This window comes from Malania oleifera, chromosome 13, assembly GCF_029873635.1.
Source record: "Malania oleifera isolate guangnan ecotype guangnan chromosome 13, ASM2987363v1, whole genome shotgun sequence".
Classification (NCBI taxonomy): domain Eukaryota; kingdom Viridiplantae; phylum Streptophyta; class Magnoliopsida; order Santalales; family Ximeniaceae; genus Malania; species Malania oleifera.
This window is the reverse complement of record NC_080429.1, coordinates 36,777,832-36,791,558: the sequence shown is the minus strand read 5'-3', so window position 1 is coordinate 36,791,558 and position 13,727 is coordinate 36,777,832. Positions and strand designations below refer to the sequence as shown.

The 13,727-nt window shown below is 35.6% G+C and overlaps 1 pseudogene; it reads right to left on the bottom strand.

Moving 5' to 3' along the window:
* Positions 1–234: 234 nt before the first annotated feature.
* On the bottom strand, positions 235–11,423 carry LOC131145571 (receptor-like protein 4; annotated as a pseudogene).
* Positions 11,424–13,727: the final 2,304 nt, after the last annotated feature.

The following is a 13,727-nucleotide window of genomic DNA, read 5'->3' as shown; positions in this document are numbered from 1 at the left end:
GCACCCGCCTCCCATTATGTAACATCCGCTATTCCCACTTCCCATTACACTCATTACCGTTACATTACGCTACCCGCTACCGCGATTTAAAACCATGCCCCGGACCCCCACAAGTACGGCTTGGGTCGAGCCTTAGGATAGAAATCTCTCATTAAAAAAAGGTCAGGTCATCATCCAAATCAAATGCAACTAGGCTCCACAAAGCCCAACAGACCAAGTATGGAAAACGGAAAATTTAAAAGCATTCAAATTTTTATTTCAATAGTTAGAACCTCTCCTGCCAAAATGATTTTTTTAAAAACAAAAAAAACAAACAAAAATGGGAGCAATATACAAAATTTAAACCTGTGCCATATACAATTCTTCAACCTGTGGCATATGTGCAGATGGCACCAACCTGCTTGGAGAGAGACTCAAGGATCATCCAACAAGATTTTGAAGAAAAAGGAAGCACTCCTGAATGCAGCATCCCAAAATTATGATGAACTGTGGAGCAAAATCAGCCGAACTGGATGAGGTCTTCGCAAGTTAGAACAAACGTTGGGTAATCCAACCAACAAAACAGGAGCTATCTTTAATCGGAAAGGATGAGGTAGACATGGATGGCCAATCAAGAAAGAAGACTAGGCCCACTCTCTGCAGCTGTCCAGGAATGGTCGTGGCCGTGTTGCATAGCCATTTGCACATCGCGTGCAAAATGGATTCTTGCTTTTGCATAGGGAGCATCTCTTGCTGTACACATGCCAAAAACAAAAGAGTGTGGTTGGAAGGTTATTTACACCATTATGTGGTCATATAAATGTTGACTAAAAGGGGTTAAGGAATTATGTAATTGACTATATATTTAACAGTCACTGCTATGAAATCCAATGGCAGCCGAAAGAAAAGAAAATGACCAAATAATGACTGATATGTTGGATAATCCTTCTATGATGCTTGATATATTCATGCCCATGTTCTGACCCATTATTCAAATGTAAGAACTACTAAGAGTTACAACACTGCCACTCATTGCTGACTAGTTTCATCTTAATGAGCAAATATAATATGAATGTTCTTACCCACAATCCTCAGTGCCCGAAAAATATTCTGCTCTCTTTTCCATAAAACATACTGAACAGATGATAATCAGTAGCAATCCCATGGATGCAGCTAAACCAATGCCTACTTTTGCACCAGCAAAAAGCCATCCGCAAGCAGGAAGCCCAGGTATCCCAAAAAGACCTGCATTATCAGTGAAACTGGATATATCCACAGTTAGTATCTGATAGATAACCTGCAACTGATCCCACTCTTTTCACATTCCAGGATTACTCCTAATCAAGGCAAAGATTTTTTGGGACTAAGAAAGTACTTAAAACTAGCTCTGTGCCAAAGCCTTGCACCAAGGGCATTTGGAACTCTTCCAGACAAGGAGTTGCTGTTCAAATCCCTTCATCAAAACAAATTAGATTGTATCAGAGTCCTATTTTGTGTTGTCTCGTGTCATGAGCTAATCATACGCTCGAAAGGTCTTACAATCTTCGTAATGATGTCAACTGTCCAAGACCTTCAGGTATTGATCCATTGAAAGAATTGTAGGAGAAGTCCCTGCATGCAACCATGTGCTTCAGATATTCAGTCAATACAATTGCTACAAATATCAATTGCCCAGTGTCCTCCCAATCCAGGGGAAAAAATAAAAGGAGCTAGAAGTATGATTGCAGTCCTGGAATATTTGTTCCACACTCATAGTGTTTCAATCATTGAAAACGTGCCTATTGGGATGGTGTCGTGACATCTTTTTCTCTAAAACATCATCACCGCCTCACTGCACCGCAATGCTTCCCCCAATATGAGTTCCTCATCAATCAATTAGCAGACTTTGTTTTACATAATGATATGGATAACAAGGTCAAAAATAATATCACTTGGGAATCCACAGCACACGGGGCCTTTACTTGTCCAAAAGCATGACATCTTTTTTTCTTTTGGGTGGGAAAGCATCTTTGTGAGAGAGCATGGCAACCATTTAAGATGCAAAAGGTAACACCACATTGAAATTTATTCTCCTGGGATTTACCACATGAATTTTATTTCTTAAAAAAAGCAGTACTTGGACGCAGCATGACACTTTTACTATCAGCTGACAGGTTCACAAAGCCCAGATAACTGAAAACTCTTCAATAGAATTAAACAAAATGCAAGTATCGCCTCATTGACTTAAGATAACTAACAGACATACAATAATATGGTGGAGTGCATTTTTTTTTTTTTTTCAATCTGAGAAAGTATAGAGTCCAACTGCTAATGGAAACAAGGAAAACTATGAGACATTTTGACGAACAGGAGACACATAGCTGAAGGTAATATATTATGTCATCTACAATAATAATTTTATTAACTTCATTTTTTTGGGTGTTAGAATAACTTGCTGTTTGTTCTCCGTACGTGAAGAAGGTTTTTAAGAATCTTTTGCAGCTGTACTCTTTTAGAAGTGAAATATTCTATTTTCCAAAATACAATAAGAAATAGAACAAAAGGCACTGACCTGAGGTTTGGCAAACGCATGGAGCTCCCTAAAATTTCAAAAATCTCATGAATCTCCCGTGACAGTTGATTTTTTTTGGACACTTATACCCCCTCCCTAGCCTTGTCTTCTTACAAATATCAAGAGAAGCCCACATCTACTTGCAAAGAGATCCATGCAATTCATGAAACCTCAAGGGAGGTCCATGTCTTTGGCCAAATCTACCTCTTTAGTGCATCCATATTCAAATTTAACTTAACTAGATCACACTGCACAAACTTCATAAATCCCCACAATGTCGCAAGCATATTAAAAAACAGATGTCCAATAGTATGAATCCCAATACTAATCACCAGTGCAAATATGTATTTTTAAGTTAACCCCAGAAAGCCAGCACTGCTTTCCAAATCTAAGCATGTTAGCCTGCAGAGATTTGCAGAGTGGACATTGCCACCAAATGAAATGGTAATCAGGTACAGTTTGGATCTGACAAAAGACCCGAGATCAATTAGTGCTGTGGTTTAGCACTTTTGCTCAGTAGGAAACCTATGGTAGTACAAATTCCCATATCATGTGAATGAAGGAGCAAGGGTTTCATTCGCAGGCTACTGAACACAGTAACTCCCATTGGCTGATATAAAGTAAGGTATTAAACTCAAAAAAATTAAGCAAACTACACAAATACAAAATCTTAAGATTAGCATTCCTTTGTGCGCTTTTAGAGCTATTCATTTTTCAGTGATCCAGTCATGCAGCATTATTGCTGGAAAATAATATCATTTATACCCGCCAAACAGAAAAAATCAACAGCACCTATAAGTAGGTGAAGAGCCTACAGATTTTACTTACAGTTTTTCCAGACTAGTTATGTTTCCAAGAGTGGATGGGATTACCCCATGGATGCTGTTTCTGCTCAAGTTTCTGCAAGTGTAAATGTTGGACAGCTATTATAAATAATAACATAAGATAAGGAGATGCTTTTAGTCATTAAAACAACTCACTAAATGTCTCTGTGTCTGGTTCAAAAATAAGCAAACATGACGGTAATAGATGAAGCAAAGATATAGCTAGGGCAAATTTACTTGGATATTATTTTATGACGTTCAAGGGATGTTGGATTGATAAGGGGTATCATTGGAACACATGCTGAAACAATGTTAGTGCATTTTAATATTTTTAATTTGCAAATATTGCTGAATTTATTTTTGGAAAGGGATATGTATTTATATTTAATTGGGTACTTGGGACATCAACTCATGAATTTCATAAATCCACAATATTAATTGAGTACCTTGAACTTACATATATATTTGTTTATTAAATGCATGTAGAATGGAGGGTCATGTGTGCCCATAAATAGACCCGAAGTCATTGGCACCTTGCATCAATCTCATCATACCATTCTCATCACATCATCCTCTCATTCCAACTCAATTGTTCACAATCTCTAAGTCTAGAGAGTTTGGCAACTGTAGAAAGGTGTTTCTTCGTAGAACTGTGGACTTTTCCATTTGTGCAAAATTGAAGAGTAAGATTCAAATCGGGCTGTTGGATCCTAGGAAATAAAAGTCAGGAGGAGACATGTTGCATCAATTCGTGGGTTAAGCCGAAATCTGCAGAGGGCTTGAATCTCCTTAAAGAGAGCAAGATACCCGCATCTCAGCCTAATTGTGTTTCGTGTTTATAATTTATTTATATTTTTAAAATTTTACTTCATACTAAATTCCCAACAAACAACATAAAAAAAACAAACATAGCCTCAAGCAATATTCCAAATTCTTAACATATGTTCACTTCAATGTTCATATTTTCAAATATGCAACTGAAACTTTATCAAGAACTTGCATGCTTTGCAAACGACGCAGCCAGAATATCTCATTTGGCAAGAAGCCCCTCAAACCTTGATTGTCTAGATCACTGACCGTGAAGAAGCATAATTGAAATTATGAAAAAACACAAATACAAGTTATAAAAAGATATTATACTATTAATATCTTAAACATATAATATGTTCAGGTTATTTCAGGAAATAAATACAAGTTAGTAAGTAATTAATTTTTTCCTTTTTGCCACATATAAATATAAGCAAAAATTTTAAAATATATATATATAAATGCATACATAAAAATAAAAAAAATAAAAACATGAATCCATAATATGCCAATAAACTTTCCAAATCATTTATTCAATATGAAACAAATGATATCATTCACAAAACTAGGTGGTCATGATTTTGAAGAGTCACAGTTATCAAAGGGGCAGATTTGGTTAGTGTATACTTAATGTGTTTGCAAGAGTAGAGGCATAGAATATTATAAAATTTCACACCAGCTTAAATTATTGCGCAAGGGAACTTTATGAGAATAGGTGACAAGTAATCCAACAATATAACACAATACCAGTGGCATAGAATCTAAAGATAAAATATGAAGCAAGAGATAAGGAAAGTACAATCCCATCAATGAACCATTTACCACTGCTTCCATCAAATTGGCACTTCACACCACTCCAAGGGTGTTGTTGGGAAATACATGGATCACCATTCCACCCAAAACGAAGAGGAAGCTCCAGTGCACTCTTCAATGCCTGCAAAGCCTTAACTAGAAAAAGAAAGAAAATAAATAAGAAAAGTGATCAAATTAGTATAAGTTTGTTAACAATACCAACTTCCAGGGACAAAATTCTTAGATCATAGACCATAAATAGTAAGTAAACAAGAAGCAAATAACAGCATTCACCAACACTGAGATGAAAAAGTTTGAGAGGGGGTCTACAAATTCAACTAGTATCACAAAATGTAGAAAAGAGTGAAATACAAAAAGAAGATCAATGGGGCAGATTGCTAGCAAAAATAAAAAGACAGCCCAGTGCATAAAGCTCCCGCATATGGGGGAAGGGGCAGATTGCTAACAAACTTCCATTATTTTAAGTCTCCATCTAACACTAATCAATCTAGCATGTCATACCAATGAATAAGGCCATCACCAAAGCCATACCGCCCATTTTATCCAAAGAAGAAAAGACCCCAAAGGAACTTTATGAAAAGCAAAGACAGATGGCCAAAGTAGAAACTGATTGAAACTTAAAGCAAGCCAATAATTTCCTACATAAACAGTGAATATGTTTCCTATGATTTTGAAGCATTGAAAAGTTGAGCAAATGTTTGATATAGCTTCTTAACCTCATGGGAGTCTAGCTTACCCAGCCAGATTTTGATTTTATAACCAATATTAGTTCGCTGTTTGCCCTGCACTCCGCTTCTCTGTTGTTTGGGTTTCTCTTCCCGCAGATTCTGCCAACTTATTTCAGTACTCCAGATCCACTTTTTATTGAATATTAGAATATCTTTTTTAATGGATTTGGAACCCAAGTTATACCAAGAACCTTGAGCATTCAATAATTGTACAACAAAGAAAACAAAGTCTTCACATCTCTGTCATAAAGTTGGGTTGGGAGTATGTTGGATAGACAGACTTATGAACAAATGCTCCAGCCTAGAATGCATTATAATGAAGAAATTTCAATACATCAAGTAGCTAACAAGCTGTTTCAGATGCTGGATGTATAAAACAAGTTGCAAGCAGCAAGATGGATAATTATTCCCTAAGAAAACATGGACACTTTTCTTCCATTATTTTTTCCAAACCAAGAGCTACCGATTCTCTCAGAAATAACAAAGGCCTCCCTTGATGCAGTCTCATGAATGAACTTTCCCTGCCAAGAGCCAAATGTATATTTTTTAAAGGATTAATCTTGGCAGAGCAGGTTGGCACCTTTCTGGTAGCTTCAAAGAAGATAATGTCTCTTCTAGAAGAGCCTAGCATTTTAAATTTATCATTGGAGAATTAAAGCTCAGGAAGCAGGAAACTAAATCCTGCTTTTTTATTGCAAGATTCAATTTGATCCCAACTTCGAAATTTTGTTTGGGGATCAGATGCTAACAACTGGCATTCTATACACTATACAGCACGATAAGTTAGTGAATTGAACAACAAATTACAGGTGTATTGACAAATTGCTTCATATAGACTCCAGGAGATATGAAACATAACAAAAATTCAACAAAATTTTAAGTCCATGAAAATAGAATCAACTTCATTTGAACTACTAAAGAATTTCCTCAAATTTGCTTTTGCTTGCAAAAATTGACAGTTCAGGTTACGCTTCTACATCTGTTCAGCAAGATGATGATCATCTATGACGCATATGACTATTTAGGTAAACAATGAATGAAAAACAACCAGATAAGAAAAAAGAACTTAAGAGGGTTTGGGCACTTACAACACTGCCCAAAAGCACCAAGGAGAAAATATATATTTGGGCAAAAGACACTAACCTCCCCCGAGATTTCAAAAATTCCAGAGACCTCCCCTAAGGTTTTAAAATTCCTAGGGATCTCCCCTGAGATTTGTTAAAAAGACACAAACCTCTTCTTATATTTTGCAAAAAGACAAGTTTTTTTTAGAGGAGATCCGTATCTTTTGCAAACCTCAAGGGAAGCTTGTGATTTTTTTGAAACCTCAGGGAAGGTCTGGCATTTTTGAGACCTCGGGGGAGGTCTCTGTCTTTTTACCAAACCTCGGGGAAGGCGAGTGTCTTTTGCCCTATATATTTAATTGAAATTCATGGCTGTAGGAGGAAATGGAGACCCATAAAAACTTATAAATTAAGAAAGATTTGGCAGAAAACTTTTTGGAAATGTTGGCCTAGATCAAGCAGAATGGTGAAAAGAAGATAAACATATAGCTGATTCATCTAGTATGAATCAAAGGCTAAGATCCTGTTGTTGTGCTTGTTGAAAATGAACAAAACCAACCTAACTGCAAAAATGTCATGTAATAGATGACTAAACGCTGTGCATATAAAAATATCATGACAGCAAAGGAAGGGAAAAAAAAAAATCAAGCAACTAATGCCATGCCATTGGCAAGTGGACTTCCAACCTATTAGCTATTTATGAAATATGCGTAACTGGTGCAGATGCATGGACGTACACATATCTACATGAACTCAAGCCAACCAACTGTCAACTCACAACTACTTACCATAATTCCTTTTCACCGCTCAGCTTTACCCAGGTCCCAGGGTCTTCAATTTTGGTTTCAACTAAACTTTTGACACTTCAAAAGTATGCAAATTTCAATGGAAAATTCGATGCAATGCTAATTTCCATTTAATTTTAAAAACTAATGGAGATCAAGAGTAAAGCAAGAAATTATTTTATGGAACTTGAGAAACTACTAATAGACATAAGAATGCAAGATTTATAACTAAAATGTATTACAAATAAAGGGATCAAGTAAAGGTATTTGGTGTCTAAGGTGCAACAACTATAATAAAATAATAATTGTATTTAAGGCATTTAATTAATTTAAACAAAATGAATATCATTTATTACACAACTACAAATAATTTAAGCTCACATGGTCGAATAAAATATTGTAGCTAATGTCTAACTTTAATTTTTCATATTATGTCTGAAGTTCGAAAGATGAATATCCTTCTTGTAATAATCTCTAGTTTCAGTTTTAAAAAATAAAAAATAAATAAAGATGGAGAAATTTCAATTTGAGTCTCAAATGTCAAATTTGAATTTCAAGAAATTTCATTCTATAGTTAAATTTTCAACATATTTCTGGTGATTTGAGGAAATTTGACAGAAATTGTGTAAAACCAAAATTGACTGCCATTTCAATTTAGTGGGTGTTACAATGAAATTTCAACAATTTCATGGAAATTTAAGACCATCGCTTTACCATATCCTCCACTAAATCATTGGCACTTCATTTTCCTCGCCTTGATCAAAGCTGTTTCTCTTGTCTTTCTAAGACATTCAACTTGGAATGAATCACTTCATTGGGTTTCATGAAGTAGTAGTGTACCAAAAGAATACAGTGTTTAGGCAAATGGCCTGCCAAAATATTTTAAGGCTTATAATGATGGGAGCAATGTTTTGTCATGATGACTGCAGGGTTATATCACTGTTCTTTTTAAGAACTGTTGAATTAAGGTTCTGCAACCAAAAAAAAATCACATGGTAAGGTGGTCCTTGTAAATTTTTTGAACTTTACGTTATCAAACCAGTCTCCATGACTTCCAAATTCAATCATTTCAGTCTACATTGGTAACACCTTTAACCTCTTGCAAAGGCATCCATTTCTTATTCTATCCCTCCTAGCCACTCATCCATTTTAACTTAATAGAGCAACACTTGTGATTATCTTCAATCATCTGTTATGGATTTTATCCAAAACATGAGCAACAATCATTGTGGGTATCGTAATCATCAAGTTTCACCATTTATTCATTTCAATAACAAGTATTACAAAGGTTACATTCCATATGTGCAGCTTACTACTCTCTCCATTGTTAGAACTAGAAAAATCCCCTCCAAATATCTATTTAAATCATTATGTTAAAGCTTGATATACATTGTTGGCCCACAACCTAACAACTTAAGTTTTTAGGTAAAGTGGTATTCTAACATTGTATCAGAGCTGGTTACCAGGAGGTCCTAGGTTCTAGTCTTGTTGCGAGCATTTATTATATGGTGTTTAAAAAAATTATTGTGTTCCCTATAATGGGTGTTATTTATCGTGTGTTCCATGTGCTTTTGGACTGCACGTGCGGGGGAGTGTTAAAGCTTGATATACATTATTGGCCCACGACCTAACAGCTTAAGCTTTTAGGTAAAGTGGTAATCTAACACATTATCACAGGTACACAACATGCAGAGTGGGTGGCACCAATTACAACAGTGAAAATCAAAATAATATTATCATAACAAAAAAGGAAAGTGACATATGTACCTTCATCTGGGGAAGTGCTGAACTCTGCTATAATGACCTCAAAGACCTCAATAGCACAGATTAGGGCACTGTTACCCTTCATAGGGTGCAATGATATTGTCAAACTTCTACCATTAATAGCAACAGTTTTGTTCAGTACAAAAGCAGCATAAAGATCCCCACTCATGTGCACAATGTCTACATCTTGAAATGCAATATCACCATTTATTAGGATGTCAAATACCCTTTGCCAACGATCAATCTCTGCAAAATGCAACCAAATTGAACAGTTTCTATTAAGATCCACGGGCAATGTATATGCTATGTCTGGCTGCACATCTGTACTGATAAGTGCAGTCTTATAAAGAGCTTCTGGATAGAAGTTAGGTGAAACTGAAGCCTGTTTGATGCTGTTTCCAGTAGATATATTGCTATCAGAAGTTGGATCGAAAACTCTAAGGGATTCCACAATCTATCCCCACCCCAGTGATCCCCTCTGCAATCTTCATCAAACTTTGGCATCTTAGAACCAGTGCTTAGTCTCTGTACTGTCCTAAGGATTGTACCTTTACCATAATTCTGGCCGAAATAGTATGCTTTATCATCCACTTGAAGAATTTCAATTGAAAAAATTGCTGCGTCTCCATGACCAGTGCTATGGAAGCAAAGAGAGGCAGAACCATCTGTGAGAAACACAAGGGCTTCAACAAATACCTGCTCATCATCACGGTTACTCCAGCCTGATTTCAAAGAATAAACCAGAGTTCCTTCCAAAGAAACATCAAATAAAGGCTCACTGACAAAATTAGATTCTGCAACAAGTCCAAAAAATATCCTTGCTGAATAGTGCCCACTGGGCACTCTATTGATGTCGTAGCAATTTTCAGGACCGGCTGATAGAGGAAAATAACGAACTGTCTTAAGTGGAGGAGTAATGTAACCCGTTAGTAGGTATCCCTCCAACAACAAGTCGGCTATATAAATCATTTTCCGCCAATTTATGCGATCATGGACCATTTCTTTTGATAGATTCAAGGATATTAAATCCTTATTCATTATCTCTTCCCATATTATTTTAGGTCTACCCCTATCCCAACAAATACTTGCTCATCATCACGGTCACTGCAGCCTGATTTCAAAGAATAAACCAGAGTTCCTTCCGTAGAAACATCAAATAAAGGCCCACTGACAAAATTAGATTCTGCAACCAGTCCAAAAAATATCTTCACTGAATAGTGCCCACTGGGCGGACTAGTTGCAGAATCTAATTTTATCAGTGAGCCTTTATTTGATGTTTCTACGGAAGGAACTCTGATTTATTCTTTGAAATCAGGCTGCAGTGACCGTGATGATGAGCAAGTATTTGTTGGGATAGGGGTAGACCTAAAATAAATGTAGCAATTTTCAGGATCGGCTGATAGAGGAAAATAACGAACTGTCTTAAGTGGATGAGTAATGTAACCTGTTAGTAGGTATCCCTCCAACAACAAGTCGGCTATATGAATCCTTTTCCGCCAATTTAAGCGATCATGGACCATTTCTTTTGATAGATTCAAGGATATTAAATCTCTACCCACTATCTCCTCCCAAATTATTTTAGGTATACCTCTACCCCTTCTACTGCCCCCCACAGTAACTAAGTCACTCTTCCTCACAGGTGCACTATGTGGCCTACGTTGCAAGTGTCCATACCATATGAGTCGTCCCTCCCTTATCTTATCTTCTATAGGAGTTACACCTAACTTATCACGAATATGTTCATTCCTTAATTCATCTTTCAATGTTATACCACTCATCCATCCAAGCATTCTCATCTCAGCAACTTTTACTTTTTGGATATTATGTTTCTTCGTTGCCCAACATTCCGATCCATATAGCATAGCTAGTCTTATAGTTGTCCTATAAAACTTCCCTTTCAATTTTAAGGGTATTCTACGATCACAGAGCACACTTGAAGCACTTCTCCATTTTACCCAACCTGCTTTAACTCTATGCATTACATCATCTTCGATTTCTCTTTCAGCTTGCATAGTAGGTATCCCTCCAGTATATGCAAAATCCTTAAACCACAATGTATTCGTTGAAGGAGTATGAACATTTTCATGAGCCCCACAGCTTATGCGCATTGCAAATGGAGCTGCAAGAAGAAAAGATATTTCATTGACATCCAATCAAATATTAAAAGCAAAACAAAAGGCCTTCTTTCGCCTTCAAAACCTCAATTCTAATTTCTAATAATTTTAAATTTTAGAAAATTTTACAATTCTGGCCACCAATCATAGATTTTTTTATATATAATTAAAATAAATAAAAATAATGTAATACAATGGCCCACAGTGTATTAATAGTAGTGTTACATTATGTGCCTACTTGATTTTTTTTATAAGAAAAATGTGCCTACTTGATTTTCTCAAAGCCCAACACCGCAAGAGGAAGGTAACTCCCTAGAAATAGATATAACAGATCCATCCTCTCCGAATTGCTAGAATATATTCCTCTACACACACTCTAAACATTTATTAATGTCAAATTTATTATCATTGGGGAAACAAAAATTCTAAACTAAGCAAATGGGAATTGAGGATTATGAGAAATATGTAGGCAAATATGTGTAATGGTCTCATGACTCTCATTACTTTCTCATTTAATTGTTTAGGGACCGACTCTTTTAAACTAAGAAAAGATTGAATAGATTTTATCACTTGATCTAACAAAATACAAAGGCCTGACTATTCAATTGACGCAATTGCCTAAATTTAGCAATTTAGCAATGAAAAGTTTTTTTTATTAAAAATTAAATATTAATTTAAAACTAATATTAATAAATTTCAAATAAATTTATTTTCTATATTAAAAATTAACGAATGCACAAGTCTCTACTAGTAATATTAAAATGAACATGAGGTACAACAATCATATAAGAGTCTCTACTCTCTAATCATCAAGCAGGGCCGCTTTAGCGAACAAAAATGTTACGCCTTAAAAAAAAATTGTTAGAAAAAGAAGATATATTGAGAGAGAGAGAGAGAGTATAATCAATGCTACCAAAAAATAAATAAATAAAATAATTAAAAAACTAAAACTAAGCAAGAAACCCCTCATTAAGCCATTCCTATCACAATTCACCAAACACTTCAAATTAGCTAATAACCCTGTACTTTCTCCACCTTAGATTTACCGCCATCGAGCAAACTTCATTTCCTCCACATAGACAATTTGAGGCAAAATTATCCAATAAAATCTATGTTGGCCTAAGATGGCTTTCGAATCTCGTTTTGATGATAACAAAGGTTAATTTTACAAGTTGTTTTTTCAAGTGATGACATTTTAGGAAACCTTGTATGACAAAGTTCAAAAGGAACAAAGAAATGGAAGTTCAAGATCACTAGTACCATAAAGCCACACTCCATCTTCAAAGTGATCAAAAGAAAGCTCAAGAGGACCAAAATGTTCAAAGCATATGGAAGCCTAAAGATGACTCAAGCTCAAGTCTAAAAGGATTTAAAGCAAAGATATATATGAAGACTTCAAGCTTAGAGTGTTTCAAGTCTTTAGGATAACTTATGTAAGTACTTCATACTAAATATCACTTTGAAATGCTTTGAAGCTCATTAGGGGTTGTCATGGACTTAAAGACCTTATTTTAAAACCCTCGAAAATGTTCTTTTAAACTAACAAAGGAAGATGGCTAAGTGTTTTTGAAAATAACTTAAAAAAAAAGTGTTTATAACTGTTCAGACGACTGAAGTTTAATCCTCAGGCACCTGAAGAATTTCCTAAACAAATTATGAACAGGCAGTATAGGCCCAGGCGCCTGACCCTGGTATCCTCAGGCGCCTGACCCTATTTCAAGAAGAAAATCACAATGTTCTTAAATTTCAGGCGATCGACCCCGAGACCTCAGGCACCTGAACACTGTTAACAGCTATATTTTTTAAAAGTTTTAAAATTCAAATTCATATTTCTTGTGCCCCAAATTTCGTATAAACTTGGGAAACACTCCAAGTAACTTGGGCAACACGAATTAAACCTTTTTGAGCCTATAAATACATGATTTCTCTAATCAAATCAGCACCAAGCATTGAAAATCTGCTCTCAAGCAATAATTGCTCTCTCTCTCTCTCAAAGCTCTCTTGCTCACACTTTCATACTGAGAATTGCTAGGATATTCTGAGTCTCTAATCAATCTTTTCTGAGTTCAAACTTCTGAATTGCTGATTCTTATCAAGAAAAGAAATCCGATGAATTAATTCTTGAGCTTCAATTCAATTTCTTTTGATATTTGTCTTGAAGTATATTAGTGCTTTCAATTGTACTAACCAACTCTATCTAAGAGCATCTCTTGTACAAAAGAAACTTTTTCTTGTTTCCTTGTTTCTTTGACGGTTCAGGTCATCAGATCGTTGTACCAAGCGTGAGGTATCGCTTAG